At 43.4% G+C, this 16,845-nt stretch overlaps 1 protein-coding gene across 2 annotated transcripts in view; it reads left to right on the plus strand.

Annotated features, from left to right (window-relative positions):
- Positions 1–10,840: 10,840 nt before the first annotated feature.
- LOC145877039 (N-acetyllactosaminide beta-1,3-N-acetylglucosaminyltransferase 2) overlaps positions 10,841–16,845 on the plus strand; it is a 39,164-nt gene continuing 33,159 nt past the window's right edge. The window contains exon 1 of one of the 2 annotated variants that reach the window (XM_082972331.1): positions 10,841–11,222. The gene's annotated coding sequence lies outside the window, so the exon portion shown is untranslated. Of the gene's footprint in view, positions 11,223–12,179; positions 12,331–16,845 lie in introns of those variants that run through there. The other variant, XM_082972332.1, reaches the window with a different exon arrangement.

The following is a 16,845-nucleotide window of genomic DNA, read 5'->3' on the forward strand; positions in this document are numbered from 1 at the left end:
GAAGCAAAAGTAATTCCGCTACCAAAGAATAGTAAAGCCCCCTTTACTGGCTCAAATAGCCGACCAATCAGCCTGTTACCAACCCTTGGTAAACTTTGGGAAAGAATTGTGTTTGATCAGATACAATGCTATTTTACTGTAAACAAATTGACAACAGACTTTCAGCATTCTTATAGGGAAAGACATTCAACAAATCAAATTACTTCCTTAATGCTATGACAGATTCTGCAGGAGATCCTGCAAAATTCTGGAAAACCGTTAATTCACTGAAACGGGGGAATTCTGCTGTTTCTCTTCCTAAGCAAATTACCTCAGATTCCTGTATCCTAAGTGAAAAAAAATTATATTTGTGATGCTTTTAATAAGCATTTCATCTCTGCTGGTTTTTTATTTGAAAGGAAAAGTGGCCATTGTGGTACTGGCCAGCTAGTTGATTTTTCGTCTTGCTTTTCAACCGTTACTCTGAAAAATGGTAACCCTGTTTTTAGTTTCCAGAAAATAACTGAAGCAGAGGTTCTAGCTGCCCTGTGTGCCATTGATACTAAGAAATCCTTAGGCGCTGACAATTTAGACCCGTTCTTACTTAAGTGTGCTGCACCTATCATTGCTGGTTCAGTGACACACATTTTTAATCTAACATTAAGCACAGGAAATATCCCTAAGGTGTGGAAAGCAGCTTTTGTTCTGCCATTACATAAGGGAGGTGACGGTAGTGATTTGGATAACTATCGACCCATCTCTAGGCTCCCTTGTCTGGCAAAGATCCTAGAATCTATAGTCAACAAACAGTTACAGTCTTTTCTTTCTGCTAACAGTATTCTTAGCACCAATCAATCTGGTTTTAGATCTAAACACAGAACCACATCGGCCATTATGCTTGTTGTAAATGATATTGCAAATGCCTTAGATGATAGAAAGCACTGTGCTGCGTTGTTTGTAGATTTGTCAAAAGCTTTTGACACTGTAGACCATGCTATCCTTTTGAGTAAGCTGTCATCTATAGGAGTGGGCACTGATGCCTGCCGATGGTTTTATGACTATCTTAAAGATAGAACTCAGGCCGTCATGGTCGACGGGGTCAAGTCTGACTCCTTACAGTTACTTAAAGGGGTCCCTCAGGGTTCAATAATTGGCCCACTATTGTTCTCACTTTATATAAACAACATTGGTGATGATGTCTGATATTGTAAATTCCATTTATATGCAGATGACACAGTAATGTACTCTATTGCTCCAACAGCGGACTAAGCTTTAATGCAGTTGGAGTCTGATTTTAGGATACTACAGGGGTCTCTTTTACAGCTTAAACTTATTTTAAACGCTAAGAAAACAAATGTCATGTTTTTTTCTAGGTCTAAACTCTCAGTTAGAAACACTTTTGTAATCACTAGCTTGGATGGTACTCAAATCAAACAGGTCTCTGCATATAAATATTTAGGGGTATGGTTAGATGATAGGCTTTCTTTTAAAAAACATGTTACTGAATTGGGAAAAAAACTCAAATTCAAGATAGGGTTCCTTTACAGAAACAGGGCTTGTCTGTCCTTCGTAAATAGAAAACAAATTGTGCAGGCTACTTTTATGTCCGTTTTAGATTATGGTGATATTATCTATATGCATGCATCGGCAAACACATTAAAACCACTGGATGCTATTTACCATTGTGCACTCAGGTTTATCACGGGTGATAGTTACAAAACTCATCACTGTATCCTATATCAACATGTGGGTTGGGCCTCTCTATCTGTGAGGCGAGAGCAACATGCTCTCTTGTTTATTTATAAAGCGCTTCTTTTAAAACTACCTCCATATATATCATCTTTAATTTCCACTAGATATACACATTTTAAAACCAGATCACAGATGTGGATTACATTAGAGACTCCTGCGGTCTCCACAGAGTTGGGTAGGACTGCCTTTAGTTCCTTTGCGCCTTATTTATGGAACAAACTGCAGATCCAACTTAAGTTAGACACTCTGGTGTCCCTTGCCCATTTCAAAAATGTTATGGAGGATCAATATGATGTTGTCTATGATTTTTTCTGTTGAATTGTGTCTTTGTTTTGTATGTTTGAAATGTTCTTGTCTGTATGCCTAAAACTGTACATGTTAACATGTTTACACAGGGCACAGCCGTAAAAGAGATCCAGGTCTCAGTCTGTTTTCCCTGTTAAAATAAAGATTAAAAAAAAATAATAATAAAAAAAAAAAAGGAAGGCACTTACACAAATGACTGGCTGAGATAAATTGATAATAAAAAGGTTGTGGGAGCTGTTTTGTTAGACTTCAGTGTGGCTTTTGACATTATCGATCATACTGTTCTGCTAGAAAAACATATGTGTTATGGCTTTACATCCCCTGCTATATTGTGGATAAAGAGTTACCTATCTAACAGAACACAGAGGGTGTTCTTAATGGAAGCCTCTCCAACATAATCCAGGAAAAATCAGGAATTCCCCAGGGCAGCTGTCTAGGCCCTTTACTTTTTAAAATCTTTACTAATGACAAGCCACTGGCTTTAAGTAAAGTCAGTGTGTCTATGTATGCGGATGACTCAACACTATACACATCAGCTACTACAGCGGGTGAAATCACTGCATTACTTAACAAAGAGCTGCAGTTAGTTTCAGAATGGGTGGCAAGGAATAAAAGTCCTAAATATTCCAAAAACTAAAATCCTTGTATATGTATAATATATAATCATTCACTAAACCCTAAACCTCAACTAAATCTTGTAATAAATCATGTGGAAATTGAGCAAGTTGAGGTGACTAAACTGCTTGGAGTAACCCTGGATTGTAAACTGTCATGTTCAAAACATGTTGATACAACAGTAGCTAAGATGGGGAGAAGTCTGTCCATAATAAACCCTGCTCTGCCTTCTTAACAACTCTATCAACAAGGCAGGTCCTACAAGCCATAGTTTGGTCGCACCTGGACTCCAGGTGCCACAAAGAGGGACCTCGGAAAATTACAATTGGCTCAGAACAGGGCAGCACGGCTGGCCACTAAATATACACTGAGAGCGAACATTAATAATATGCATGTAAATCTCTCATGGCTCAGAGTGGAGGAGAGATTGGCTTCATCACTACTTGTGATGAAGTGTTGACATGCTGAATGCACCTTGGTATCTGTTTAAACTACTAGCACGCAGCTCTGACACCCATGCATACCCCACAAGACATGCCACCAGAGGTTTCTTCACAATCCCCAAGTCCAGAACAGACTATGGGAGGCGCACAGTAATACATAGAGCCATGACTACATGGAACTCTATTCCACATCAGGTAACTGATGCAAGCAGTAGAATCAGATTTAAAAAACAGATAAAAATACACCTTATGGAAGAAGTGATACACACACAGGCACAGACACACACGTACATATGGATTTTGTATTGTAGATATGTGGTAGTAGAGTAGTGGCCTGTGGGACACAAGTAAAGTGTTGTGAAAAGTGTTATGAAATGTAATGTCATGTAATATTTTTTATTGTATATAACTGCCTTAATGTTGCTGGGCCCCAGGAAGAGTAGCTGCTGCCTTGGCAGGAACTCATGGGGATCTTTAATAAACCCCACGAAGAGTAGCTGCCTTGGCAGGAACTCATGGGGATCCATAATAAATCCCAAGAAGTGTAGCTGCTGCCTTGCAGGAACTACTGGGGATCCATAATAAACCCCAGGAAGAGTAGCTGCTGCCTTGGCAGGAACTACTGGGGATCCATAATAAACCCCAGGAAGAGTAGCTGCTGCCTTGGCAGGAACTACTGGGGATCCATAATAAACCCCAGGAAGAGGAGCTGCTGCCTTGGCAGGAACTACTGGGGATCCATAATAAACCCCAGGAAGAAGTTTTGAGAATGACACAAATATTAATTTCCACAAAGTTTGCTGCTTCAGTGTCTTTAGATATTTTTGTCAGATGTTACTATGGAATACTGAAGTATAATTACAAGCATTTCATAAGTGCCAAAGGCTTTTATTGACAATTACATGAAGTTGATGCAAAGAGTCAATATTTGCAGTGTTGACCCTTCTTTTTCAAGACCTCTGCAATCCGCCCTAGCATGCTGTCAATTAACTTCTGGGTCACATCCTGACTGATGGCAGCCCATTCTTGCATAATCAATGCTTGGAGTTTGTCAGAATTTGTGGGTTTTTGTTTGTCCACCCGCCTCTTGAGGATTGACCACAAGTTCTCAATGGGATTAAGGTCTGGGGAGTTTCCTGGCCATGGACCCAAAATATCGATGTTTTGTTCCCCGAGCCACTTAGTTATCACTTTTGCCTTATGGCAAGGTGTTCCATCATGCTGGAAAAGGCATTGTTCGTCACCAAATTGTTCCTGGATGGTTGGGAAAAGTTGCTCTCGGAAGATGTGTTGGTACCATTCTTTATTCATGGCTGTGTTCTTAGGCAAAATTGTGAGTTAGCCCACTCCCTTGGCTGAGAAGCAACCCCACATATGAATGGTCTCAGGATGCTTTACTGTTGGCATGACACAGGACTGATGGTAGCGTTCATCTTGTCTTCTCCGGACAAGCTTTTTTCCGGATGCCCCAAACAATCGGAAAGGAGATTCATCAGAGAAAATGACTTTACCCCAGTCCTCAGCAGTCCAATCCCTGTACCTTTTGCAGAATATCAGTCTGTCCCTGATGTTTTTCCTGGAGAGAAGTGGCTTCTTTGCTGCCCTTCTTGACACCAGGCCATCCTCCAAAAGTCTTCGCCTCACTGTGCATGCAGATGCACTCACAACTGCCTGCTACCATTCCTGAGCAAGCTCTGTACTGGTGGGGCCCCGATCCCGCAGCTGAATCAACTTTAGGAGACGGTCCTGGCGCTTGCTGGACTTTCTTGGGCGCCCTGAAGCCTTCTTCACAACAATTGAACCACTCTCCTTGAAGTTCTTGATGATCTGATAAATGGTTGATTAACGTGCAATCTTACCGGAAGCAATATCCTTGCCTGTGAATCCTTTTTGTGCAAAGCAATGATGACGGCACGTGTTTCCTTGCAGGTAACCATCGTTGACAGAGGAAGAACAATGATTCCAAGCACCACCCTCCTTTTGAAGCTTCCAGTCTGTTATTCGAACTCAATCAGCATGACAGAGTGATCTCCAGCCTTGTCCTCGTCAACACTCATACCTGTATTAACGAGAGAATCACTGACATGATGTCAGCTGGTCCTTTTGTGGCAGGACTGAAATGCAGTGGAATTTTTTGGGGGGGATTTAGTTCATTTGCATGGCAAAGAGGAACTTTGCAATTAATTGCAATTCATCTGATCACTCTTCATAACATTCTGGAGTACCGTAATTTCCGGAGTATTGAGCGCACCTGAATATAGGCCGCACCCACTGAATTAAATTTGTTTTATTATTTTGAACATAAATAAGCCGCACATGTCTATAAGCCGCAGGTGCCTACCGGTACATTGAAACAAATTAACTTTACTCAGGCTTTAACGAAACACGGCTTGTAACAAAAATAAATAGGCTTTAACGAAACACGGCTTGTAACAAAAATAAAAACTTAGCAGTAAACCGTAGCCTACCAAGAAAGTCATTGGTCACTATCTTCCTCCTCCTGTGCACTGAAACCACTGAAGTCATCTCCTTCGGTGTCGGAGTTGAATAGCCTCAGAATTGCTTCATCCGACATTGGATCGTTTTCATTGTCGCTCTCGTCACTGTTTGACCTTAACCCGTTCGGCAATTTCATTGGTCTAATGAAAGCTTCATGCCGCCAAAAAACTGAGCACGTCACAGAATGTGTTTTTTTTTATAATTTTTTTTTGAAAGCGGGAATAATCCATATATTAGCCGCGTCATTGTTTAAGCCGCGAGGTTCAAAGTGTGGGAAAAAAGTTGCGGCTTATAGTCCGGAATTTACGGTATATGCAAATTGCTATCATACAAACTGAGGCAGCAGACTTTGTGAAAATTAATATTTGTGTCATTCTCAAAACTTTTGGCCACGACTGTACACTTGCCTCTCCCACCTGGACTAGAGGAACACCTAGTGTTGTGCCCCCCTGTGGTGCGGACGGGGAATGACACTTTGAGGCGTCAGCCACGGCCCACAACCAGCATATTTAGGCTGCAGCAAGCTAGGCTGCAGTGCCACGCCCCGCACCTGAAGCCACTCAGCCTTGTTAGGCTGCAGTGCCACGCCTCGCACCTGAAGCCGCTCAGCCTTGTTAGGCTGCAGTGCCACACCCCACATCTGAAGCCACTCAGCCTTGTCAGGCTGCAGTGCCACACCCCACACCTGAAGCCACTCAGCCTTTTTAGGTTGCAGTGCCACACCCCACACCTAAAAGCCACTCAGCCTTGTTAGGTTGCAGTGCCACACCCCACACCTGAAGCCACTCAGCCTTGTTAGGCTGCAGTGCCACACCCCACACCTGAAGCCACTCAGCCTTGTTTGGCTGCAGTGCCACACCCCACACCTGAAGCCACTCAGCCTTGTTTGGCTGCAGTGCCACACCCCACACCTGAAGCCACTCAGCCTTGTTAGGTTGCAGTGCCACACCCCACACCTGAAGCCACTCAGCCTTGTTAGGTTGCAGTGCCACACCCCACACCTGAAGCCACTCAGCCTTGTTAGGTTGCAGTGCCACACCCCGCACCTGAAGACACTCAGCCCTGTTTGGTTGCAGTGCCACACCCCGCACCTGAAGCCACTCAGCCTTGTTAGGTTGCAGTGCCACACCCCACACCTGAAGCCACTCAGCCTTGTTTTTCTGCAACACACCTGGGGCTTATAAGGGGATGTTTCAGTTCAGCACAGGAGAAGCTCTTGGCTAGATGCTGAGCTTGCCTGACATTTGACGGAAGCCCACGGGCATGAACTTATGACTGCAGAAAAGCCGGAAAGGACAATCGGTTGGATATCAGCCCAGCTATTTAGTCTTTTAAGTTAAGTTCCAGCCTAAGTTAAGTTTATCCCCTGTGTGTGGGAGTGTTTCGATTGACAGTTTTTTATCATCCTTGTTTTAAACCCTTTTATTTGTATAAATAAGGCAGCCTAGCTTGGTTTAAGATGTGGTTCTGTGTTGAACCTCTTGTCATTGTTCACAAAGATTGTGAAGACCTTACCGTGAGGGCCGGGGGCAGACCTTACCGTGAGGGACGGGGGCAGACCTTACCGTGAGTGGTCTTGAGCTTTATCCAAAGTATTTGCATTTTAGTCATTTAGCAGACGCTCTTATCCAGAGCGACTTACATTAGTGAGTGCATACATTTCATTTCATGCATTTTTTTTGTACTGGCCCCCCATGGGAATCAAACCCACAACCCTGGCGTTGCACACACCATGCTCTGCCAACTGAGCCACAGGGAAGATTTGCTTTCTATTTTGCAACTGATATTATTTTCATTGTGAAAATAACACAGGATGAGATGATAGTTCAACAGTCTTGCCGTAAATAAATAACTAAATAGACAATTAGAGTTTGTGCATATTGTCGAAATATGTTGTTTAATATAAGGCCTTGAGAAATTGAAAAGGATATCTTAAAAAAACTGTGCTTAAAAACTCAACTGAAATTGAAAAGCGTAAAATCCTTGAAGAGATTTGTCTCTGAAATGAAAAACAGTAGTGAAAATTCACAAGAAAGGTCTGTTGTTGCCCTCGTGTTGTGCAGCTGTGGCTCAGAGACCCAGAAGGGAGTATGCCCTCAGCACAGACTTCTTCCCCCAGAAGGTGCTCTCTGATTGGGGAAGCAGAGCGGGGGTTCCCCCCCTGCTGTGGGCCTGCCTACTACCCATGATGAATGAGAGAGAGAGAGAGACCCATCTGCCTAAAGGAAAAACCCATCTGCCTCAAGGAGAAACTCCCTCAAAACACACAAACATATGCGCGCACACACACACACACACACACACACACACACACACACACACACACACACACACACACACACACACACACACACACACACACACACACACACACACACACACACACACACACACACACACACACGAGTACTGAGAGTAGGCGTAGGCCTACTGTAAATACACAACTAATACAAACAGCCACACATAGAGGGTTGGTTGTTTAGCAACAAAACCGCCGCCTGTGTAACTTTGGGGCAAACCAGACGGGGTTGGCTTAGACTGCTGACAACATGTCAACTATATTTAGTCTCCTGTGTTTATTGAAAACATAAATCAAGTTGCACAATGAGCACTTGTTGTCTCTCAAATACATCGTTACAATTGTTGGTTAGCTAGCTAGCGAATTTTAGCCATTAATCAAACCACCTCAAAACAAGATGGGGCGGCAGGTAGCCTAGTGGTTAGAGAGTTGGGCCAGTAACCGAAAGGTTACTAGATTGAATCCCTGAGCTGAGAAGGTAAAAATCTGTCGTTCTGCCCCTGAACAAGGCAGTTAACCCACTGTTCCTAGGCTGTCATTGTAAATAAGAATTTGTTCTTAACTGACTTGCCTAGTTAAATAAATGTTAAATGAAGAACAAGATAAAACTAGCTGAATCGAGCCACTTACGATTCCCCACATGCCACTTTCTTGTCATTGTTGCTAGCTGTCTGGCCATTTAGAATTACAACACCACACGGCTTTCTGACCCGTTGATTTTCTCAGCTAACCCTTTCTATAGGAAGCATTAAAACAAATACATTACAATAGACACATTTACATTTGTCTTTTTTAAAATGACTTGAAAGTGTCATTTCGATGTTAATGAGGCGCCGAACTAATCAGGGACATTTGCATGATGGATGAGCATGTCATTGAGCTGGTATCACTGTAAATCATTAGGCTATTGTCAATGTACAATATAGCTACTGGTCCTGGAATAAAACACACACAGGACTGCACGTTTTCTACCTGTATTTTTCGTCTGTATGTCCTTGTATATGTTAGATGATGTGTATTTATGTGTGCACAGAGCCACAACCAACATTTCCCCACAGGGATAATAAAGGCATTGTATTTTTTATAGACACATTCAAAACTGTCTAGTAGAGAGATGTGGTCTTCCAATCAGTCAGTGTGGTTTTGACAGAGGTGTTGTCTAACTGAAAATAACACCTACTTACTTTACATACAGCAGTACACCAGAGGGTTATGACTGCTTCTCAAATGGCACCCTATTCCCTAATTAGTGCACTACTTTTGACCAGAGCCCTATGGCACCCTATTCCCTAATTAGTGCACTACTTTTTACATGATCCCTATGTGACCTGGTCAAAGGTAGTGCACTATATAGGGAGCCACGACCCACGTGTTCCCCCCACCACCACATTAGCATGACAGAGATAGTCATCGTAGCACACTGAGCATAGTGAGCACAGCCACGTGAATTTCAACATGTCCCTGTTCAGAGAGAGAGAGAGAGAGAGAGAAGGGGAGAGAGAGAGAGACAGAGAGAAAAGGGGGAGGAGTGAAAAGAGCGAAAGGGAGAGAGAAAGAGGGAGGAGGGAAAGAGAGAGGGAAGAGGGAGAGAGTGAGAAAGAGAGAGGGGGGAGAGTGGGCAGAGAAAGAGAGGGGAGGGAGGAGAGAGATGGGGGGAGGACCGAGGTGGGGGGGAGAGAGGGAGGAGAAAGAGAGGGGAGGGAGGAGAGAGAGGGGGGAGAGGGAGAGGTGGGGGGAGAGAGAGAGGAGAAAGAGGGGAGGGAGGAGAGAGAGGGGAGAGGTGGGGGGAAAGAGAGGGGAGAGAAAGAGAGGGGAGGGAGGAGAGAGAGGGGGGAGAGGGAGAGGTGGGGGGAGAGAGGGAAGAGAAAGAGAGGGGAGGGAGGAGAGAGAGGGGGGAGAGGGTGAGGTGGGGGGGAGAGAGAGGAGAAAGAGAGGGGAGGGAGGAGAGAGAGGGGGGAGAGGGAGAGGTGGGGGGAGAGAGGGAGGAGAAAGAGAGGGGAGGGAGGAGAGAGAGGGGGAGAGGTGGGGGGAGGAGAAAGAGAGGGGGGAGAGGGAGAGGTGGGGGGAGAGGGAGAGGAGAAAGAGGGGAGGAGAGAGAGGGGAGTGGTGGGGGGAGAGAGAGGGGAGAGAAAGAGAGCGGAGGGAGGAGAGAGAGGGGGGAGAGGGAGAGGTGGGGGGGGGAGAGGGAGGGGAGAGAAAGGGGGAGGGAGGAGAGAGAGGGGGAGAGGTGGGGGGAGGAGAAAGAGAGGGGAGGGAGGAGAGAGAGGGGCCTACAACTTTATTTGGTGCTGTTCTAAAATCTCAGTGTGCAGTGTGTTGCATGCTTTGGATTTGTTCTACCTGGGCATTACTTTGCGGTGAGGTACATGTAGTAAAACCACAGAACAAGTTGTTCGCGTGTAGCTTCGTTCTTTTTGTTGTGATGCCGGCCATGGAGTGTGAATACTAACGCCTCGATCACACCTACAGTGTCCTTGCGTTTTGGTACACCAGAAGTACATTCATTTCCAATGGAACGCTGTGTTAGCCTTGCAGCGTTGCATTGCAGAGGCAGTTGCAGTGCTTTCTGTGAGGTGCATACATTGGATTTATCTAACGTATGCATCAAATTGTGTGCGTAGACAGCTTGACAGAAATGGTAGCAGAAGGTGAATGTTGAACTTTTGTTGCCCACATATCCAGATGACGCTGCATACCATTTTGCGCAAAAACACTGTCGGTGTGATCAAGGTGTATGTAAAATGTAGTTTATGACGATAACCTGTGTGAATACAGCATTAGCCTAGCACATATGTCCCTATAACAAATTATTACATCAAGGTATTTTTACTAAAACTCACTCCATCATTTTTGTTTTACTGCCTTTTGAATAAAAAAAAAAGTTTTTTTCCAACTCCTGAGGAGGTAAATAGGCCGAACAAAGGCAACGTCATACCTTTATTTAGGAGGAGTCTGGTTTTCCAGCCGTCAATCAGCAAATCTGTGTCACTGGTGCGAGTAGGAAGGGTAAGGAACTCCCGATCACACAATCTAAACTCGAAATTGGAATAAACCTTGTTTGTCCTCAAGGTATTAGTGAACATTTCGCTTAAAATGTGAAGTAATCAACGGCGGGCTTGTAGCCTATTAATCATTGGACGATACGTCTACGGAAAGTTTGAACGCTACCTTTTACAGCACGGATGTCAGATGCGCCATCTCCATGCGCTACAGGGTTGCAGTTTTCTGAAGAAGTGAGAAGGAGAGTTTTCGGGTTTTTTAGGGGGCGACTTGGAGACAATTCACTTCATGATGAGAGAACGAACCTGGGTTTAGGATTCAAAGACAAGGTAGCTATGATTGTTTACGATTATTAATGTGATTTATCAGCCATATTGAGAGTTTACTAATCTAGTTTCTCCAATATCCAGTCTGAATATTTAGTTTTTGTCAAACGTATTTCTGATCGCTTGACGCACGTCTTTGCTCTCTCCGTCCATTTCTGTTGAAAACCCGGAGTTCGCTTGTGCGTAGTGGTTGCAACTCAAACATATGCTATCTGGGGAAATCAGTCATATGGCCAAATATTTTCCTAAGTTAATACGCAGACGTCTCGTTGACTTCATGGGCGTATTGTAAGTTTATTTTACTAAGTACGATAAAGAGGAGGAGCATAATGAAACCCGTAGTGGAAATTCCCTGCCTACAATAAGTAGTCTACGCTTCTAAAATACTGTCGAAACCGGCTGTAGAGTGAGTGGATTATCAACAGTCACTCACCAGATGGACAGTTCAGAGGGCAGCGAGTAGGACACAGATCGCTCACATAGAAAACCAACGTACAGAACCGGAAAACAGGAAAGACCAGACAGCTCTATAGGCTACATTTCTATCGTCAGAATGTTGCATCCCACACAATAAGCAGCAGTAGTTTCGAGACTTCAGGATCATGAAATGACGTTACTGTAGTAGACTGAGTGTCTTTGGTGCAGTGACTACAGAACTAAGATCATTTTGTTGTATAAACAGGCACAGTTCTATACATATAATCTCCTAAAATGTGCACCCCGTTGCCACAGTTTAACACCCAAATTGTCTGTTTTTTATGTTCTGTACAAGTTTCAATGGGGAATATCCCTTTTAGAGATAATATAGCATTGTCTTTTGGTGCCATTTTTAGGACCAAGGTCATTTTGTAACTTTTGAGTCAACCATTACAACTGGAAATGCCGGGCCGTTTGGGGGAGTGTCTTGCATAAGTATCCAGGTTGGAATAGACTTGACACATATGTACCTAGTTTCAAACCCAGAGTGGATGTCCACTAGAGTGGATGTGCTGCATGAAGGGAGCTGTGTATACTGGTAGACAGAGACAGACAGAAGGATCCAGACAGAGAGAGGAAGACTGATCTGATACAGAGGGAGGAAGACTGATCTCCGTTCCAAAGGCAGACCCAGGTATATGTAGCAGTGATGTAGTAGTCTGGTGTGTTTAGGGCTGAAGAGACACACCCTGACTGACACAGTGTGGTCTTATCTCTGTTCCAAAGGCAGACCCAGGTATATGTAGCAGTGATGTAGTAGTCTGGTGTGTTTTAGGGCTGAAGAGACACCCTGACTGACACAGTGTGTCACTGACGGGCTGACAGCAGCCGGGGACAGGTAGTTCCAACAGCCCTTGTGTCCTCATGCAGCTGGAATAGTGCCATTTAGGGCGGGGCAGCTGGCTGCACTTCCATGGTCAACTGACTCAAATTCAGGAATTCAACATGATGACACAAAGGCAATTAACACCTGACAGAGAGAATATTGTCAGGGTTCTCACACACACACACACACACACACACACACACACACACACACACACACACACACGTTATGTTCTTCTATCCTCATGGGGACCTCAAATATATTTCCATTCCAAATCCTATTTTCCCTTACCATAACCTAACTCCTAAACCTAACTCTTAAAGCTAACCCCTGGGAAATGTCAGCACGAGGGTTCATTTTCCTTATTTTACTATCCTTGTGGGGACGTCGGGGGATTTTATGTCCCAGAACCAGCAGACACACACACACACACACACACACACACACACACACTCCGTTTCTAGAGACTACTGACCTAGTGTCTGAAGTGTTGTCCAGTAGAGGTGCAGGTATCTGTGTAAAACACCACAGTAGGACTTTGGTCAGACGTTTTTAATCCAAAGATACTTCAAATACAGTAGTGAGTGTGTCCATTTTTATCATGTGATCACCTGAGGGAATTGAACCCTTGACCTTTGGCTGCTAGCGCCACTCAGGACCACATGAGTACCACCAATAGGGCTGGGCGATATGACCCAAATATCAGATTTGTCTTTATTTTGACTGTGGCGGTATGTTACTCTGTTCTGTTTCTGAGTTAGTTTTATGACTAGTGCATGGACCCTAGAAGGGCAACAAATGAATTAGAAGGGTTTTTAAATGGTATTTCTCCATGCTGATGGGTTTTCCACTCAACCACGCTAGGACAGAACTGACAGTTAAGTAGTCCAATTAGTTGGACTTTTCAGTTATTTACCACTGTATAAAAATACCATTTTCTAGAGGGTATTGAACCAACCTGTAGATCATACCTGTATACTGGGATTCATGATATATGGTATTCCTTGTATGTGGCTTTATTCCTGTGTATTTTATTCCTCCTGTTGTTCTTTGGGAAGGACTCATAAGGAAAGCATTTCTCGGTAATGTCTACACCCTTTAGATTCACCACGTGACAAATACAATTTTTATTACATTTAATATATTGCCAAGCTCCAGCCACCACTGTGTGCTCCTATCTGACTGCCATCCATAGAAGGCTTTGGCTATGCTGCACTAGATTGAGAGGGATGCTAACTGGATCAAACTGGATTTCTGCACCAGTCAGGTAGAGTATCCTAATGAGGAACACAGTGTGACCCGTTTTAGTTGTATTATATCAGACTAAAGGAACAGGGAAGTTTTAAAACGCCTGGTCAATATCATCATTATAGCCCCATGTCGTTCCTCTTTTATACACGCAGACAGACAGACAGACAGACAGACAGACAGACAGACAGACAGACAGACAGACAGACAGACAGACAGACAGACAGACAGACAGACAGACAGACAGACAGACAGACAGACAGACAGACAGACAGACAGACAGACAGACAGACAGACAGACAGACAGACAGACAGACAGGAAGTAGGAACGGTTAGAACAGGACGTTTGGTGGCCGTTCTACTAGAACCAACCATCCTTATTGTTCTTAGAGACGACATATATGAGCTGTGTGTCTCGTCTAGAGTCCTGAAACACAGACACCTGTGAGGAGAGAGATGATGCTAGGAAATCCTGCTTCCGTGTGTTCTGGTAGAGAGAGTGTGGGAGAGTAACCTACAGTAACATGTCTTGTCAATGTTCATTTGAAAGGTGATTTTATTTTATTTTTTTAAATTTTTTTGCATTAGTCCCACCACCATCTTCTAACAGGTTTTATCCAGTGGCTGTTGTGTCGTGTTTGACTGGCCTACTCACTCACTCTGACTACTTCTGGGGCTGGGTTGAGGCAGCAGGATGTGTTTTGGAAAACACAAACACATTAGGAAGTGCAGTCCACACACCTTTTAAAAATGGCCAGACATGCTGCACAGAAGTTGCACAAACTGTGACACACACACACACACAAACACTTACTGGGCAGATCAGGCCACACACACCTTTGGAGCGGAGACAGTGTCAGCTATATCTGAAGTGTGATAGATGTATTGTGTGTATCCCAGGCTTGGTCCCAAATGGCATCCTATTCCCTAAATAGTGCACTACTTTTGACTAGGGCTCTAGGGCCCAGTTCCCTAGAACACGTGCACTGAGTGTACAACACGTTAACGCCTTCCTAATATTGAGTTGCGCACCCCCCCAGAACAGCCTCAATTCGTTGGGGAATGGCCTCCACAAGGTGTCTAAAGCGTTCCACAGGGAAGCTGGACCATGTTGACTCCAATGCTTCCCACAGTTCTGTCAAGTTGGCTGGATGTCCTTTGGGTGGTGGACCATTCTTGATACACACGCGAAACTGTGTGAAAAATCCAGCAGCGTTGCAGTTCTTGACACAAACCGGAGTGAGCGCCTGGCACCTACTACCAGACACTGTTCAAAAGCACATGCATCTTTAGTCTTGACAATTCACCCTCTGAATGGCACACACACACAATCCATGTCTCGATTGTCTCAAGGCTTAAAAATCATTATTTAACCTGTCTCCTCCCCTTCATCTACACTGATTGAAGTGGATTTAACAAGTGACATCAAGAAGGGATCATAGCTTTCACCTGGAGTCAGCTAGTCAGTGTGTCATGGAAAGAGCCGGTGTTCCTAATGTTTTGTCCACTCAGTGTCTAGTCCCCTAGAGATCACTGTTGCATCAACTTGCAAGGTGCCCATAACCATCTTTGGCCTCTGAAGTTGTTGAAGGGATGACTATTTCAGTTTGACTATTTCAGTTTGAGTGTTTCCTGGTCAGGTTTCCCGGTCAGCAAACTTCAGCCTTATGTAATTTTATATTGTATACTATGTTTTTACTAACATAAGTTATGAGCCCATGTAATTGTTTTATTTATTTGTTAATAATTGTATATATTTTTTACTTAACCAACAATGCAGTTAAGAAAACTGTGTTAAGGGCTTGTAAGTAAGCATTTCACTGTAAGGTCTACACCTGTTGTATTCAGCATTTCACTAAGGTCTACACCTGTTGTATACGGCGGATGTGACAAATAACGATTTGATTTAAGTATTTAATATTAAATAATTTCTGGGATATCACGTGATCTCTTTCCTGGAGCTGATGGGCAGAATTCCAAAGGTTTTCTAGCACATTCCAGGAGTGTATGACTGCTTGTTGTGGTCTCTGTTTCTAGGAATACCATTGGGCCATGTCTGTACAATATTGTGTGTGTGTGTGTATTACTCTTGGTACATTTTTTTTAAAAAGACAAACCTTTTATTTTGTAATGGATAAAATGCCATCAAATTATTGTCCATATTAATCACAACTGTTCAGATGTAACGTTAAAAACCGTTTTCCGAGACCATGAACATTTTGTTATAACGAGTTCTCATTACCGTAACATGTTCATAACCTGGATTAAATGTTTTAATTATTTATTTTTTAAACTATTATTCGTATAAAGATTGTCCTGTGAATGAACTCATCCGGATTGACTGACCTTCATGTCTTAAAATAATGATAGACTGTCGTTTCTCTTTGCTTATTTGAGCTGTTCATGCCAAAAAGACTTGGTCTTTTACCAAATAGGGCTGTCTTCTGTATACCACCCCTGCCTTGTCACAACACAACTGATTGGCTCAAACCCATTAAGAAGGAAAGAAATTCCACAAATTAACAAGGCACACCTGTTAATGGAAATGCATTCCAGGTGACTACCTCATGAAGCTGGTTGAGAGAATGCCAAGAGTGTGCAAAGGGTGGCTACTTTTTGAAGAATCTCAAATAAACAAATCAAAATATATTTTATAACACTTTTTGGTTACGTGATTCCATATGTTATTTAATAGCTTTGATGTCTTCGCTATTTTACAGTGTAAAAAATAGTAAAAATTAAGAAAAACCCAGGAATGAGTAGGTGTCCAAACGTTTGACTGGTACTGTAAGTATTACATTCCATGTCGGAATCATCCCAAAGGGTTAAATTGATTTTCTAACTCAGTAAAGATACTTTAAGATGATTTGACCCTGAAATGTGAAATATGCCATTATCATGGATATTTACTTACATTGGGTTTGTTCTGTAAATGCAACAGAGCTGGAGACAGTGACCAGGTAAACAACACCTAAGTATGGATTTCTGTAAACCAATATGTCCTTTGTGTGACCCAAACAGTTAGAGGCGCTGACTAACAGAGTCTACTGTAGACTGTTAAAATAGACCCCAACA

The sequence above is a fragment of the Salmo salar genome, unplaced genomic scaffold (genome assembly GCF_965601325.2).
Source record: "Salmo salar unplaced genomic scaffold, fSalSal1 ptg000648l, whole genome shotgun sequence".
Lineage (NCBI taxonomy): Eukaryota > Metazoa > Chordata > Actinopteri > Salmoniformes > Salmonidae > Salmo > Salmo salar.